This window comes from Otolemur garnettii, unplaced genomic scaffold (assembly GCF_000181295.1).
Source record: "Otolemur garnettii isolate 467f Iridium unplaced genomic scaffold, OtoGar3 scaffold00021, whole genome shotgun sequence".
Lineage (NCBI taxonomy): Eukaryota > Metazoa > Chordata > Mammalia > Primates > Galagidae > Otolemur > Otolemur garnettii.
In genome coordinates, this window is record NW_003852416.1 from 24,800,882 (window position 1) to 24,807,227 (window position 6,346).

At 36.4% G+C, this 6,346-nt stretch overlaps 1 protein-coding gene and 1 pseudogene across 3 annotated transcripts in view; both read left to right on the top strand.

Moving 5' to 3' along the window:
- The window catches only part of TCTN3 (tectonic family member 3), a 29,612-nt gene that overhangs the window by 17,157 nt on the left and 6,109 nt on the right, over window positions 1-6,346 (top strand). The gene's annotated exons all lie outside the window — the stretch shown is intronic.
- On the top strand, window positions 5,040-5,862 carry LOC100966119 (annotated as a pseudogene).

A 6,346-nucleotide genomic window follows, 5' to 3' on the forward strand; every position in this document is an offset into this window, starting at 1 on the left:
GCCATGGCATCATAGCATACAGCCAACCTCAAACTCTTGGGCTTGAGCAATCCTCTTGCCTCCCCAGTAGTTGGGATTACAGGCATTTGCCACTATGCCAGGCTAGTTTTTCTATTGTTAATAGGGACAGGGTCTCGCTCTTGCCCAGGCTGATAGAGAACTCCCAAGCTAAAGTAATCCTCTTGCCTCAGCCTCCCAGAGTGCTAGAATTACAGGAGTGAGCCACCACACCAGGCCCACTTCTCTCTATTCACACAGGCTTAGCTCTCAGGACTTATGAATTTTTTTCTTAGAATAGCAATAGCTTATCCAAAGAAAGCTAGCATACATGTTCCAAATCTTCTAAAATGAAGACCTATACTTGCAGAGTGTCTGTATTCTGGGATTCTTCTCACTAGCAACCTTCTGAAAGCTTGTGGTTGAAAATAGTCTTACCTAGAGTATACCACATATCGATCAGTTTAGTATGTCTGAGTGATGTCATAAAACTAAATCTGAATAGCACACTGGCAGCCTATATGCTACATTTAACCTATAGACTTGTTTATTTTGGCCTACAAACATTTTTTTTAACTTAAATTTGTGTCAACATTTAAAGATCAGGAAATTTTACTGAGGTATCCAGATTTCTGACTTCTCTTGAAAATCTGACAAAATAAACCCTATTCCTACATAGCATAAAATCTTCTATTGTTGAATGATGATATCCACTTTAAGGTATTGTTCCCCATTCTCCATTCCCAGAACCTAGGCCTATCCACCCTTAGTCATCTGCTTCACTCATTCAGATTATCTGCTTAGGCTGGTAGGCATTTATGTTTATAAACCTTGAACTCAAGCTGCTAGATGTCACTTGAATTGTGAATAGAACTTTCTAAATGATTTTTCACCATATAGATGTAGCTAAAGAAACACTTTAAATTACTCTTGCTATAAAAAGTAAAGGAGCAAGCCATGCACTATGGCTCGTGCCTATAATCCTAACACTTTTGGAAGCCAAGGCAGGAGGATTGCTTGAGGCTAGAAGTTTGATACCACACTGAGCAGCATGGTGAGACCCCTGTTTCTACAAAAATTAGCCAGGCATAGTAGCATGCACGTGCAGTTGCACTTGTTCAGGAGGCTGAGGCAAGAGGATCACTTGAGCCCTGGAAGGTTGCAGTGAGCTATTAATATAATAATACCACTGCACTCTAGCTCAGACAACAAAGCAAGATCTTGTCCAAAAAACTTTTTTTAATTAAAATGAATTAATTAAAAAGTAAAAGAGCATAATTTTTAGAAAATTCTCAAGGACTAACTATAAAGTAATAGAAAACTTAAGTAAAAAACTGTATCGGCTTGGCACCTGTGGCTCAAGCGGCTAAGGCGCCAGCCACATACACCTGAGCTAGCATGTTCGAATCCAGCCAGGGCCCGCCAAACAACAATGATGGCTGCAACCAAAAAATAGCTGGGCATTGTGGTGGGCGCCTGTAGTCCCAGCTACTTGGGAGGCAGAGGCAGGAGACTCGCTTGAGGCCAGGAGTTGGAAGCTGCTGTGAGCTGTGATGCCACAGCACTCTACCCAGGGTGACAGCTTGAGGATCTGTCTCAAAAAAAAAAAAAAAAAAAACTGTATCCACTTTCCTATCTTATGGTATTATAATTATAATAGCTAAAAGTTTATTGAACATTTACTATATGACAGGTACTGAGAATATCTTTTTTGGTCAGGGTTTTTTGTTAAGTGTTGAATTCTCTCAACAGATCCGTAAAGGTAAGTAGCATTCATTTATGTCGTACTCTGCTGCTTATAATTTTATATTAATTGGGCCTTTAAAGGGTTCTTAAAGTTGGGGATTAATAAAATAAAGTACATCTTATATCTCTGCATATACCTTTTTTTAATTTAAAAAAATAAATCGCTATGAAGAAACAACTAGTTTTATAGAACAGTCTGTATCACTGAAAATCAAAACAATGAGTGTAAAGAACAATGTTGCATCCTCACAGGACCAACACTCTAAACCTTTCTAAAATTATAGCATTTAATTCTTATTTATCACCAAGTGAGTTATCTGCTTTCGATTGTCTGGGTGATCCATTGTTTGCAGCTTGTGTAATTAGCATGGCTTTGAGGTAAATGGCCTACATCTAAATCAAGTTATTTTACCTCTCTATATCTGTTTTCTATTTTATAAGGTGGAGGTTAATAAAATTGTGCAAATTAAATGAGCTCATAAAAGTAAAATAGCACAGGGCGGTGCCTGTGGCTCAAAGGGGTAGGGCGCTGGCCCCATATGCCGGAGGTGGTGGGTTCAAACCCAGCCCTGGCCAAAAACAGCACAGCTATTAGCACAAAGTGAACACTCAATTAATACTCTTTAGGTCATTATTATTTTTATCTTCATAACTTTTTGGCTCTAAGCTTCCATAGAGGTGGTATATAAAGAGGTTTTGAGGCAAAATAGAAAAGAAAGAAAGCAGGTAATAGAGCAGTTTTTTTCAACCTTTGTTGGCTATCACCCATAATAAGAAATATATTTTATATCATAACCCAGTTTACAACACACCTATATATAAAATGGAAATAAAAATTTCATAAAACAATGCTTTTATTATAATACGGACTATACTCTGTGATATTTTCTATTCTATAATTATTTATTCTATTTTTGGTTTTTTTAATGTTAGACAAAACACTTTTTTACATGAGAAATTTTGTTACATGTATATAGTGATCAAGCCAAGATATTCAGGGTATCCATCACCCAAGCACAATTAATATTTTTTAAGTGTAGTTATCCTACTCTGCCATCTAACACTGAATTTATTCTTTCTATTTTACTATATATATTTGTGCCCTTTAACCCCCTTCATCGCATCCTCTCCCCATCTCTTTATTTGCTCTTCCCACTTTCTGTTATCTATTTTTCCACTCTCTACCTCCATGAAAAAATGCTTTTAGAGGACATACCTTTACTGTATTCCAGATTCTTATACTGTTTTATTTAACAATTGTCTTTTATTGATTATAATTTAGTCAAATAGCATATACCAGAAAAACTTCTGATCTAGCTACCTGGCTGTCTTAGTTGGTCTTAAATCTTATGGAGCCCAATAAGAGAATCTGTTAAACACTGTTGCTGAACTAGAAAAATGCAGACATACAGCATTCCTTATGTAGTTTCAAGGGATTTACTGGATTATTGAAGTCAGGCCTTTGCTACAATCTCATTATTAAAAAGGGACTATACTAGGAAAGATAAGGAACACTAAACAAAGTAGTTTAAGAATAATTCAACATTAGATTTTAGAGATGATTGCTGTAAGAGAAAGGACTGGGATTGTCTTGGAGACTACCAACCTGTGGACAACAATAGTACCACCAGTGGACGTGATCATTGTGACAATAAAGTTTCTGTCACAAAAGCCTTTCTTTTATAAGAATCAATCAGCCACTATTTGCCTCTATCTATTAATGAATTAGTAAACTATAAAGTACTTTGCCCCCTTCTGTGGTTGCTTTTCTTACTAGCCAGTATAGAAGAAACTGACATAGTTTATTGAGCTGTTTTTTTATTATTTTATTGCCTTTTTTAAAAGAACTTTTTAAAGTTTTCTCATTGTTCCATGTTAAAATATATAACCACTTGAGATCTTTTCCTGATACATGATGTTCAACCACATTTATTATTTAACATACTCATTCTTCATTCTGAATTATATACTTGGAAATTAATATATTCATTTATATTTTTAAAATAAGTGAGGGAATTTCAGGATTTTCATTGGCTTCTCCCTGAGTTGTATGTTTATCCCTAAGAAAAACATGGAGATTCTTGACGAAAACTTAACCTTTACATAGGCCTTTACAATATGCTTTATAGTAGAAATCACCGTATCTGATTATATTACATTAAAAGAGATTTGTAGATGTAACAGATATAGGTCATGTTTTGGGATAGGAATCTGAGGTAGACAAATAACTGCAAAGCACATTTTGGAACAGTTGGAGAAACTTGAATATGGAATGTATTTTAGATAAAAATGTTATTGATATGGAAAGGTAAAGGCTATGTTTTTGTTTTTGTTTCTGTTTTTGTTTTTGCAGTTTTTGGCCAGGGCTGGGTTTGAACCTGCCACCTCTGGCATGTGGGGCTGGCACCCTACTCCTTTGACCCACAGTCGCTGCCCATAGAGGCTATGTTTTTTAAAAAGCAGATTATAAACCAGATTTAGAGTACGACCTATTTTAATATGTTAAAAATGCATATATGAATATCTATATGTATAGATGAAGGTAATAGATATTAACAGTGGTATTCTTAGTGACAGAAATACAATGTTTTTATTTCTTATTTCTACTCATCTGTATTCTGTAACTCTTTATAATTTATTGCTTTTATAAAATTAAAGTCACTAGGAACATGTAAAAACAACTAGATGTTATTCAGAGATTATTTTATTCAGTTTTAATTACAACACCATGAAAAAACAAGTTAGCAGAAAGAATAAAAAGACCTTGTCTTTATGAGACAATCCTGAGAAAAATGAAAGAGGACTTAAATGAATGGTTCAATGGAGAAGACTCAGCAGTATAATGTCTATCCTCAAATCAATCTATAGACTCAATGCAAATCTAGTAAAATCCTAGCAGGCATTTCTGTAGAAATTGGCAAGCCGATTCTAAAATTTGCATAGAAGTGCAAAGGACTTAGAATAGCCAAAACAATTTTGAAAAAGAACAAAGTTTGAACATATATAGTACTTAACTTTAAGACTTACTCTAAATTTCAGACAGTGTGGTAACTCTGGTATAAGGACAGAAGAGAGGGTCCAAAAATATATTCACAGATCACATCAGTTCACTGGAAATAGGAAAAAGATAATTTAACAGTTAGTGATTGAACAACTGGATAAAACTAGAACTATTAGCTAAACATATTGTAGGGGGAAAATAGGAACTCTGATTCCTGTCTTACTCCATCCTTTACAAATTTGAAGTAGGCAAAGATTTCTTAGATAAGAAACAAAACTAAGTCGGCAGTTTTACCATGGCCTCCTCCGAAGCCAGTCGTTCTTCTCCCTGGTCTCCGTGGGAGCTAGAAGTGCGCAATCCACGCCAGGACAAGTATTCTGTGCTTTTGCCCGCCTACAATGAGTGCAAGAACTACCACTCATCGTGTGGCGGCTGGTGAAAAGCTTCTCGGAGAGCGGCATCAACTATGAAGTTATAATTATAGATGATGGAAGCCCAGATGGAACAAGGGACGTTGCTGAACAGTTGGAGAAGATTTACGGGGCAGACAGAATCCTACTAAGACCACGAGAGAAAAAGTTGGGGCTAGGGACTGCATATATTCATGGAATGAAACGTGCCACGGGAAACTACATAATTATTATGGACGCTGATCTCTCACACCATCCAAAATTCATTCCTGAATTCTTTAGGAAGCAGAAGGAGGGTAACTTTGATATTGTCTCTGGAACTCACTACAAAGGAAGTGGAGGTGTATATGGCTGGGATTTGAAAAGAAAAATAATCAGCCATGGAGCCAATTTCATAACACAGATTTTGCTGAGACCAGGAGCATCTGATTTAACAGGAAGTTTCAGATTATACTGCAAAGAAGTTCTACAGAAATTAATAGAAAAATGTGTTTCTAAAGGCTATGTCTTCCAGATGGGATGATTGTTCCGGCAAGACAGTTGAATTATACTGTTGGTGAGGTTCCAGTATCATTTCTGGATCGAGTTTATGGTGAATCCAAGCTGGGAGGAAATGAAATAGTCTCTTTCTTGAAAGGCTTATTGACTCTCTTTGCTACTACATAAAAGAAATTTATTCATTTATATTCATATTCATTTCAATTTAAATGCAAAAGAACCCTGGTTATTGATTGTCATAAAATGTCCTCATAAAGTGTAAACTATAAGGTAAGGCAAATTCCATGCAAATCTTTTTTTCTGAACAAACTCTATTTCAAATTAAATAATTTCATTTCAAAATTACTGTTTTAATGAGGAATGTTCTCAGTCTTCATTTACATTTTGCTGTATTAAGACCTGTAAATAGGCTCGGCGCCTGTGGCTCAAGTGGCTAAGGCGCCAGCCACATACACCTAAGGTGGCTGGTTTGAATCCAGCCTGGGCCTGCCAAACAACAATGATGGCTGCAACAAAAAAATAGCCAGGCGTTGTAGCAGGCACCTGTGGTCCCAGCTACTTGGAGGCTGAGTCAGGAGACTCGCTTGAGCCCAGGAATTGGAGGTTGCTGTGAGCTGTGATGCCACGGCCCTCTACTCAGGGGGACACCTTGAGGCTTTGTCTCAAAAAAAAAAAAAAAAAAAAGACCTGTAAA